Here is an 11674-nt window from a genome sequence, read left to right as displayed (position 1 = left end):
CCTTCGTCCAAAGCAAATTTCACTGAATGTTTCTGCTTCGCGTGCTTGATACTAAAATATCACGCTACGCGCTGAACTGGTGCTCGTAAAATTTGAGTGCTGAAGCAACATATATCGGGATGTAAATTGTCCCTCATATGTATTACAAAATATGATGCGTCCTCTATCAAATTTCAGCATACACTCATGAGTATTTCCTCCAGTAGATCTAGGGTATAAAAGGCCATCTTTGAGGGAAATGAAAGTCTCGACGCCAGGCCCAAAGAATTTCAGAAGGTTCTGTGTTCTACAAGCATACAAGACAATCAAATAGTAGCATTATTTTGAGGAAAACAGTATTTCTCCATTGAGGCAGTGTGTAGTATGCACCAGAGGACAGTGATTCTCCGAAGGCAGGTGTTCACGACATCAGGTGAAGCCCAGTAACCAAGGTTGTACATCACCAATACTTACATATAAATCAATAAAACTGACAGACACCGTATAATACAAGTGAAGCTCAGATTATTGTCGTCCCAGAGTAGTAATTCCTTTACACTTCTATAAAAAGACAATTGCTAGTACAAGGACCAGTTAATACGTTGCCGCCCGGTTTAACCGGATGACGCAGATATAAATCGCACATAAGGAACACCGATTCTTTTTTATTTCCGAAATCCACCAGAAGCAAGACCAACCATGAGGGTTAGGTAGATCGAAATGACCACCGCTGAGATGTAAACTTTTGTGCGTGAATGTCGCACTAATCACGTAAATTGGCAAAGTATAGAGAAACGACAAATCCACAGCAGTTCCGTTTTTCCTCGCATTAGGTTCCTTGTTTTTGGAAATTCATCAGCCAAGTTCGTTTGCTTTAGTGTGAAAAATAGACACATTTTCACCGTTGATAAAATGAAACCAACACACAAACTTTGGTGAACGAGTTTCAAGAAATCAATACCATTCAGCTGGTCAGTTGGAGCAGCACTAGAGGAACTTGCAATATATACACAGGTTGTTCGAAGCAGAATCACTGTCTTTGGTTTTACTGTGGTTGAATCATAACATTTTCTTTTCGCACAGGGACTGGGGAAACCAAGATAACTATCTACCAAGCTTTGTTGAACTTTCAACATGTTGAGTGCAGCAGAAAATTTTGCATTCTTACGAAAGCCGTGCATAATACACCAAAATTTATTTTCCCTCATTTCAGACTGCTTCTAAAGTTAGCCTAAGGCCGGCTTTGATAACAACATTCAGAAGACCAAAGTATCAGCCATCAATAGAATAAAACTGCCCTGTGTTCTCGCCTTCTCGTTGACGCGTTTGCAATTTACTTCTGCCTGTCACACTACTGAATGAGAGAAAATGCGCAGGATAGCCCAATGATGTTCGTTTGGTGAGAATCTGATCTTTTAGAATAAGGGCATCGGCAACGCCAGTGCGCATTTGTTTTGTTTGTGTAGCTCTGCACTTTTGTTCAGGTCATTTGAAATATCGGCCGAAAATGCAAGACGGCCCGGTCACTAGGATAATGCTTCCCTGTTGAAAAGGCCCGAAAAAGTACATGAGAAGCAATTTGACGTTTTTCTGGTCTTTTAATGGTTTGCACACTTTCAGAAAACGAGGAGCTATTGGTTTTATTTTGAAGGCAAGTTAACTTCGGTGGGGCATGTATGGTAAACATATATAGTGTTCTTATTCCGGAAGAGTCATTCTCATCTTCAGAGGCTTTTTCCAAGCGAAAAAGAAACATTTATGAACATCATCGTGGTCGTTTTTACTATGGTGTGGTAGTGACCTAGTTTTGTTTGTTTAGCTTAAAATAACGTCACAAAATCGTTACATAATATTTTTTGGGCTGAAAACAGTCAGTGACGTACACACAGGTGCATCAGAGACGAATTCCAAGATTCATAATTGTGCGTGGAATGACACACTGCGTGTCGTCAGCTGTGGATAAATCAAGGCTAGCAAACGAAATATATCTTCAAATTCACTCACTGATTTCATGGTTGTTGGCATTCTTGAAAATGTAAGGTGAAACCGCCGAGAATCTGAACAGAAGGACAAGTTTCAATGTGAAATCGATTCGCTGAATCCAGTTCTATTCTAAACTGAGTTACACTGACGATATACATTCTCAGTCGTCTGTGAAAGTCACAGTTGGGGCGCTGTAAGCAACCAGAACTTCACTGAGAGAAGACAAGTATTCCTAGGAGCCAATTCAGTATTGCAACCTCAGTGATTCCAGTGCTTGTCAGGCTTATCCTTTTGTCCGTTTAGATTGTAGTAAAGCTTCCTGGATTCAAGCTATGCTAAGGGGTCTTCTGCTTCATATGGACTTACTTGAGTTAACAGAGTCATTTTTACTTATAAGTACGGATGTTTTCTTCCCTAAAAAATGGCGTTCGACCGCTACCGTGATCCTGCCAAGTGTTGAATGTCTGTCTCTGTGTCCAGTTAGCACTTTGGTCAAACATTTACGTATTGTCGTAAGTTGGTTCTGGAGGAAAAGCCAGCCACACCTGTGAAACCGGAGTTGTTTGGAATGGCTGAACTTAGAGGGATATTAAACACGGCTGGTGGGCCTGATTCAAGTAGATCATTCTGAATATGAATAAAAACCACTAATTTTTCTTCCACCAAACACTGGACTGTGGAATGAAACATTCGATTTTATCAACAGAACTACACAGGTCAGCAACAATGTGACAAATGTTGCAAAAACTTCCAGTGTCAGTGGATTACGGTAGGGGAACTGAACTGAAAATCAATTGAGCGTCCTGGCTAGAAAGTCAGCAGATTATTAATGGACCGTCTACTTTCGTTGTGGTTGCGTGCGTTAGACAGCTTGTATCACAGATCCAGGGACAAATCACATCAGTCACCTAAGGCTGCCTTTCCCAAAAAAATCTTTGCCTTTTACAATGAGTTATTGTAGTTAGACCTCAAGAAAACTTGCTATAGTCAGGTAGATGGCCCCAAAATGTCTGCTATTGGTTAAAATATTATTAATAGCTTACACCGAATACTTTAGTTTGAACCACTGGATACTTGTTGCCGTTTATCTGAGCGAAAATCACGGCTTTTTCACCCAACGGGACCCAACCTGAGGTGGATATGCTCGGAAAATGGTTGACCATATACTACTATTGTCGTTTATTTTCAAAGAATACGGTTACAAACATCAAAAGCAAATAGAAGCAGTGGATGTGGAGGGGTTACAGGAGAATATTAAATAAAAAGACAGAAGTATCTCATATGAAGTCATGCCACGAACAATGGAAATATTAGTGAACGTCACCGCTGACCAGCGCATAACCAAATTGTTATTACCGTGCTGACATTTATCCTGCCGGTCAATGTCCCCATAGTTGGTTAAAACTTTGTACTGACACTCAATGAGTACCGACAATGAAAAATTAAAACTCACAACACTCTTTGTATTATAAAGACATTGATGTGGAAGAAATTAGAAAAGACCGGGCTTTTGAACACGTATCATAAACGCTCTTGTTCTGTGCAAGTACCGCTAGCACCTCGGGGCAATACATCAATCATCAAGGCATAATTAATCGGAAGTTTGCGCTTTGGAGCGTTCAAGCGTCATTTTTTATCGAGGGAGAATTTTTGTTAATAAGCGTACAGAAACGGCTAGTTGCAAAGTAACGGATAAAACAAAGGAGATCGACTGCTGTGGGTTTAAACAAGCAAGGTAAGTCACTTTTTGTCAAAGCAAAAGTCATTTGTGAAAACAACTTGTTTGGCAAACAAAAGACATGACAGTTTTAGTATTGTAGACTGCAAACTTAATTAAACTTTTCAGTGGTATTCTCTGGTAGCTGACAGGTCCAATGCTGTGTCGAATGTCGTGAATTTCAGACTGCAGCAAAGCTAACAGGCTCGGATTGACAACTGGGAAAACAAATTCGAAGTGCTGTATAGATATTCAGAATTGAACATCCACTGGGTACTGCGTCAGCATATAACAATTGGTAAAGGTTGAAAACTGTTCGCTGTGATCGGAAAAACTAACCAGCATTTGATACATAAAACCTCTCTATGCAAAACGCCTGTATCCCGTAAAATGTGTCCTTCATCTATCTTTGTGAAATTACATTTGGAACACCTGGATTCAACAACCTGGATTGAGCAGCAATCCAAAACTGTGCTCCATCATCACCAACTGGGACAGTTAGAGTACAAGAAGATTCCTAAATTCCACCCTCTGTTTTATCACCACGATTTTACTCTCCCCCAGGCAGGATAGATGAACTAATGTGCTTACCTAATGATCTGGTAATGTGCTCACAAGTCTCTTAGCATCGCATCGAAGAGGGGCAAACCTCACAGTGTGTAAGACTACTCAATTAACTGAGAAGTAGTTTGTACAGGAAGAAAAATGATGCACCGTAGACCACCCCTACCACCTCAGTTTTCCACGTGGGTGGTAATAAACGAAATACTGTGGCGCCCACCTGTCACTTGCACAAACATGTACAGGTCGGAAAGAAACAACAGTAAACCATGCTAACTGACAAGCAAACTTTGGACATGGAAAGCAAAAACACAACTGCGTTTTCCGCCACGATAAAAACGGGAATCAATGAATCAGCGGTTGACATTTACTCCTTGCCATTTAGGGTTTGTGTGTCCAAGCAAGTGTGTTCCGTGGTGGATACATGCCAATATTTATCCCTCAAAACGGAGTAAAAAACCGGCACATAAGTTAACCTTAATGAAAGCAGAAAAACAAACCTTCATTGATTTCAATGAGAATCACTGAGCAAACATTTTTTCCTGTGTTGTTCGCTACCACTCTTACGAAAAAACAATCAAGAATTTTTGGAAACATGGGTTACCTGCTCTCTTTTATAGGAACGATCCTCGTTGTTTACGTGTCATATTCGTACACCATATAGTTGCATTGCACTTGTGACAATCTCTTTTTAATGAAAACGTTAAGGTCATGTCACAGTCAAAACTTGTCCTTTGAATTACGCACAGTAAAGTTCCGTCGTCGCGGTGGAAAGGACTTTGTGAATTCTCTTCTGTGGTAATCTCTCAAGGGCCAATTGGTGCGATCTGGTAAGAACCAGCACTAGTTTACGAGATAGTCAAAACCTCTTCCTAGTGATTTCAAAAATCCACGAGGTAATAAATAAGCTAAGGTAATAAATAAGCTTTTGATCACTAGTCATGCATTTTGAAGCATTCATTCCATTCACATTTGTGGATGCCGTGCCCTAATTAGACAGACGTCCAAAGAAAGAGAAAACATTCAACCAAAATATACTTTTTTGAAAGACTAATTAATATGATGATGAATTAAAGAATTCGACGTAATTACATCTTGCCTTGAAACATTTGAACACTGCTAAAAATGTACTGAAAAGGGCTTGCCCACGATAAAATTGTACATAAACTCTGGATTTGATAAGCAACAAGAGAGAGATGAACTCTTAATAATGCCCAACTGGTGATGTTGGAGACATGTACTCAGTTGTTTTCCGTCTGGAGTTCTCACCAAAACTTCCCGAAACACGATGGGTCAGCGCAGAGCACAGCATAGTCGGAAACAATCACTGCGAGAGTTTTGAGCCTCCCCGGCCTGTTTGCCTGTGCGTTTGCTAGAAAGTGATTAGAAACGATATATCTAGCATGGAGCCGATCCCAATTCCTAGACAGACTGTCAAGAGACAGTCAGTAATCGCTTACTGAGCTTGTATTTGATCCGGTCCGAGAAGACTGTTCGACCGATGCCGATAATATTTTTACGTCCACATTTTATTGCAATAATTTCAGACATTCCTTCCACAGATATCAAGCTTCTTCGCACTATGAATTCATCCGATGCCCTCTTTGGCGGTAAGACTTCAGTTTTAACTAACTAATATTTACTCTTGATGAGGTTTCGCTCTTCATCGTCGTTCATTGAAATTATTGATCGGTACAGAAATGTTCCAAGATAATCAATAGGTGCGTGGTTGCTGACACTTGTGTCTCGTTCTCAGTTTACAAGAAAAAAAGATAAGTTTTAATCTAACGAAAAAGCCCCAAAAATATTTGTTATTCGCTTTTGCGAAGAAACGTGAGTACAGACAGATGGACACGAGTATGTCAACTATACATCTACCATAACAGGTTCGGAATTCAAAAAGGAGATTTAGCTTAGCGAATATACACTCATCTGCAAACTAATTTGGTTCTTTCGAGAGACTCACTTGGAACCCAGCTGAATCTCTCGTTTATGATGTTCTCGGGCTTAGTTCACTGGTATACCGTTTCATGAGTTATTTAAGCTCCGTACTGTCCACACGTCCACACAACCATAACTTACATAGATTTCACAAAAATTACACAAATCAGCGTGTCCTGGATAGCTGAGAAACCATCCTCGACTTCCAAACAAGGACCACTTTAAATGGAAATCAGACTTACTCCACCCAACGCGGCGTTAGGATTCAGCGTACACACGACGGACTTTAACGCGATTCGTTTGCATGTCTTATCGGCATAATTTGCACTCCAGAATCCCATGACGAATTCTTCAAGAAAATCTCACTTGGCCGAATTATGTCTAGCTCCGCTGAGATCTCGAGACGAAACAAAAAACCTAGCATATTTCGCCACGCAGTAAAGGTCAAGGCACCTTGCCAGGCCTACTGCAGTTTGTGGAAAGATTGTTTATTCTAGAGTGGCAGCACAAATCACTTAATTTTTCTCCTGGATATGCCACGTTTCTTTGGGTCGGCAAGCAGGCGCATTCTGACAAAGTACAAAGTGTAAGACAAGTTGACCGCAAACTATCTTCACATAATAATTTAAACTTGAGGCTGTGTGGAGTAATTGCGAAAACGGTTGAAACGAAGGTAACTTTCGATGCGCTGCATGGAAACGATCTGTGTAGATTTGTGTGTCTGGATGCTTTTCTTGTCCACTTGCTGAAACTCGCAGCCAAGACGTGGGGGTTCAGTGGATTAGACCTATCGGTGAAACAGGCAAAAAGTTTGCATGACAGGAAATAAGATATACACTTGATCTCCGAAAATATTCAATACTTGTACTTGAGAATAATTTATGGCTTCGTCTAAGCATGCAGTCATCTATGCTCCTTGAGTACAGCAAAAAGAGTGGCAGGAGTAAAGTGGAAATAAGCAAAAATGATCCAGTTCGTTGAGGATATTTCGAGGAAATCCAGAACTCGTACCTGCTTGATGCAAACGGAGATTATTCTATGTTTTGGGAAGTTTTATTTCGACAGTGCATACTTGGAATAGCTAGTACGCCCAGATACTTGTTTAGCAGTCGGGAATTGGTACTTGGAAATAAGACTAGACGTTGAAGAAGAATTAGTGAAGAAGAAATAAGAACCTGATGCAAGCATTTTAAAGGTTAAAAAGACATTTCCAGTCCTCTTATCGAGGCTCAAGTCTTTTCGAATGGAGACATAACTTTCGAAATGTTTAGGTTCGATGTAACAGTTGAGCACTGGCAGAGAAATTCGATGCAGTAGGGTTAGCTCAGAGGTCTTTAGGAGAGTGTATGAAGATAAAAGGCAGAATATAGATGCTTTCAAGAAAATCGGTTCTACAGGCCAAAGGACGGAATGAGTTTCTGCCAAGTGCCATTGACCGTGAGCGAAATGGAACTCTATGTACAACAATAAAATCGGATGAAACGTCGGAAAAAGAGCAAAAACAATAAAATTTAAACACCCAGAGATCGTTAATGTAGGTTGCAGAAACTGTAGCGACCACGGTGCCATTTGGAACTGTTCGGGAAAATAGACTGTGTTGAAATATTTGGCGGTGCAACCTTTCCACTGCGGGTTGGGGTAACCGGATAGAACGAACTTGGAAGATGTCCGAGACCGGTTTCTAAAGGGTACTGATACGAAACACGTTCATGACGGCTAACACAAAGACTAGCTTCTCTCTCCACAGGTAACTTGTTAGAACACTATTGTTTTATAAAAGTTAGCAAAGCCTGAGTTGTTCTCGACACCCAGACAAAAATGCACCTTCTCTAGTTGGTTAAGGTAGCTATCGTAAAAGTGAAACCAAAATTGTGATGGTGGGTGGGCTGGGATGACAATCAAACTTTTTTTTATAAAAAACCAGGCATCCCGCGCCATAACTCGCGGATAATAAGTTGAAACGGAATATCTTTCCGCGATACAGAACGTGTTCTTGATTTGCCTACTGAAATATGAATGCTTGTTAACCTTGATGGGTTATTCGGATGTATATATGCTTGAACCTACAGATACACGTATCTACCCAGTTTATGTTACTCGTTCTTGATTTAGCACAATCACCAGTGATTCCCACAGCGCTCCAAAACCAAGTTTGTGAACAAAAGCTCCGAGAAAATATAAAAGTCTAGACAAATTACTTCTGCCTCTCATTGGTCGGTTACATTTCTCGCAAGCTGCTGTGAAATTACGATATGCAATCTGACAGGATTCACCAAAATTTATTGTCTCCGAATCCAGTCATATGGGTTCTATTGATTGCCATGGAAAAAGACAAAGATGAAACCTCACGTGTGAGGCGGAACACCATCTTTGGAACATTCCGTTCAAGATTGGGTAAGATGTGGTGTCTAGTATGTCACAGTCTACAGGTTAATGGCATGTTTTTTGGATCGAGATACGAGAATGCGGATGGTCTACAGTAGAACGTACCATATTCCGACTGCATCATGAGTGCACATCCTCCCTCTGCGTCTTCACTCTGTCCTGCGTCACTCTATTCAAAGTCATAACGCACTCGTCAGATGGAACTCAATGTAGACTTCGATATCCAGCATAGCACATATTACCCTCGGTTGACGGGCCTAGTGAAGAGATAATAATGTTAAGTAGGCAGAAAGGATCAAGCGTTGTTTATGGCCAACAGTTCAAGTAAGAACAAGGTTTGTCGACTGTGGAGTGCTCAGAGGCTGGATCTAAATGTTGGATGGTCGTGTGGTTACATAAGAGGCCGTACATAATGACACAAAACTATAAAACCCCCCTGTCGCAACTTTTTTCCCGCTCCCACATAGCTTACTGATGGTAAACCCAGCTATTTAAACCTTTCAAATAGCACACGCCCCAAACTTGTGCAATCGCTTTGTTGATTTTTTCCAAACACCACCACTGTCTAATCAGGCGAATCTATGCCTGCTGTGCTTTCTTTTAAGAGAACTAGCCTAGGTACCCTTTATTCTTTCTGATGAGTCACCTTGACCAATTAACTAACTACTGGCCAGTAGATAAAATGTTATGTACCATATAACTTTATCGTTTATCACTATATGCGTCATGTGATCTTGAGAGCAAACAGGATCGGCCTAAGGTATTATTCTACTTGTTAAATCCTGTGGTTTTACAAGTTTGCATGCTAGTTTCAGTTACGGAAATGTCAACAAAAAACGAAAAGTGCACTGAAAAAATCACAGATGAATTGCATTTGCACTCGCCTCACTTTGACGAACCGGAGAAACAATAAAATAGAGTTTGTTGAAGCCGCTGAACGCTAGAATACAGTGGAGTGTTTCTAATTCAACAGCGCCTACCGGACGTATTAGAGTTCTCAATTTGAACAAGCACTTTAAAAATGTGTTTGGTTGGTCCAGCGCCTAGTTTGATAGCCCGGTTCCAAAAAGGGTTCTTGTCCTGTGCTTCCCTTCTTTCGTGAAGAGCAGCGACAATACTTGCATCAGAACAGAACCTTCCAAACAAGAGTGATGTAAATACGTATCCTACAGTTCCTGGAACGAACCACAATCCACAGTCGTATTCATCTATTAGTATGAAGATTTTGAAGTATAAATGCGGATTAACTGGTGCGCAAATTTATGACTACAGTCAAATTCAAACTATTCTCAAAGGGTCTCATATGTACATTTTTGCACGGGCCGTTTCAGTTGATAACCATGTTTGAGGAACCTAGAAAAAAGGAAAGCGAAAATTCTTATAAAGAAAACTACTCACAAGGTGGCTGAAAACTCTTCGACAGCCCACGAGATAGTTTGGTTGACCTGATGAGCCCCAAGAAGGGTGAAACCGGTCATGGGCTGTCGAAGAGTTTTCAGCAACCTTGTGAGTAGTTTCCTCTATTAAATATACTGCGATATCTCGAATATCGTGCCAACTGAATCATAAGACGGCCTGTGTGCAGCACATTCAGTTGTAGAATATCATAAACGAGAGATTCAGTTGAGTCTCTCGTAAAAACTGGATTGATTTGCAAATGAGTGTATTTCTCGAAAGCGAAAATTTCTTTCTTTGTAATAACTTCGAAACATATATAAAGTAATCTAGCCGCTTTCGTGACTCTGAACATGAGAGTCATCAGTTCTTTCACTGGTGACGTTATGGATCAAAACTTTTCTAACATTAAATTTGGTAACATTCCCTATTCCGACTAGAAAGTGTGTCGCAAAAATTAGTCTGGTGATTAGTATCTCAACTCAGTATAATTTGAAGTAAGGGACGGAATTTCAGTAGATGGATAGGAATTCATCTATCTCACACGCTCCCACCTAACTGTCTATCCACACAATTCATCAACTTTGTACGTTCAGGACATGCGGCAATTTTTTTCAGGCTTAGAAGAAAACAAACGATGCAGGGCCAGTCAGACTAGTAGAATTACCGGGTCTAATCTAGCAGAAGTTGGCTTTGATGACTCCGTTGTGTTCTTTGACAAAACTGCAGCTTCATGGTATTCGAAAGCACCTTGCGGAACTATACAAGATACCTGCCTGAACTAAACGAACGCTTCATCAAATTAAACCAATAAAAATAACCAACCAACCCACACGCGATACGGCTTCCTTTTATGCGAAGACCTTAAATCTCCAAAACGTCTAGCAGAGAATCGTGAGTTTGTCTTTTGATCACACAGTGACATTGTGGCAGCTGGTATCGCAATCAGCGTGATTTTTGTGTTCTGAAGACACCTAAGAAGCTTCCTACTTTGTAAACAAGTTGAAGATATGGCGGAACCAAATACGTTGTGAAACTTGTGAAACCTGTCAGACGTTTGCATGCAAATATTAAGCGCTGTCAAAATGTATTTGAGTATAAAGTAGATGACGGGACCGAACGGAGTACATCTAGAGAAAATACACTGATGCGTTTCGCGTTTCACAAGCTAATACTCCGTGACCAGTATTTGATTCCAGACACTACGATCCTAGACATTACCTAGAGACTCTTGTTCAGCAGATGAATTCCTCGGACGTGACATTGTGTGTATTCACTGTGTAGTGATGTTTGACAAATATTAACCGAAATCTGTCGGAATGTACGCTGAAGTTACTTGGGAAAAAGGCAGTCTTTCCTGCCGTTAAAATTTTACAAGAATGCTAGACTCTTTTAGGATATTTAAAGGAGAATTCACCCGCTAAAATGGCCGTTTTTCTGTAACAAGCTTGCCAGAATTGACGTCCATCAGGCCCGACCCTTTTACGCTTTTCTTATGGAGGATTGTTTAGAACTACCTTAAACTTACATACGCATGTAATCGCCTCCATCAGTGCACTGGTGGACACAAGCTGGTGGACTAAACTGAGAAAGGAGGGTTCGTCGGAATTTTCGGATGTAATTCTTCTTTTTAATGTAAGCATCGAAAAGTGAACAACTGAATCAAGCAATCAGTGGAATGATACGTGTGGAAAAATATCCTAACTCTGTCTT

Source organism: Opisthorchis viverrini (genome assembly GCF_000715545.1).
Source record: "Opisthorchis viverrini unplaced genomic scaffold opera_v5_196, whole genome shotgun sequence".
In the NCBI taxonomy this organism is placed as follows: Eukaryota; Metazoa; Platyhelminthes; class Trematoda; order Opisthorchiida; family Opisthorchiidae; genus Opisthorchis; species Opisthorchis viverrini.
This window is presented reverse-complemented; position numbering follows the sequence as displayed.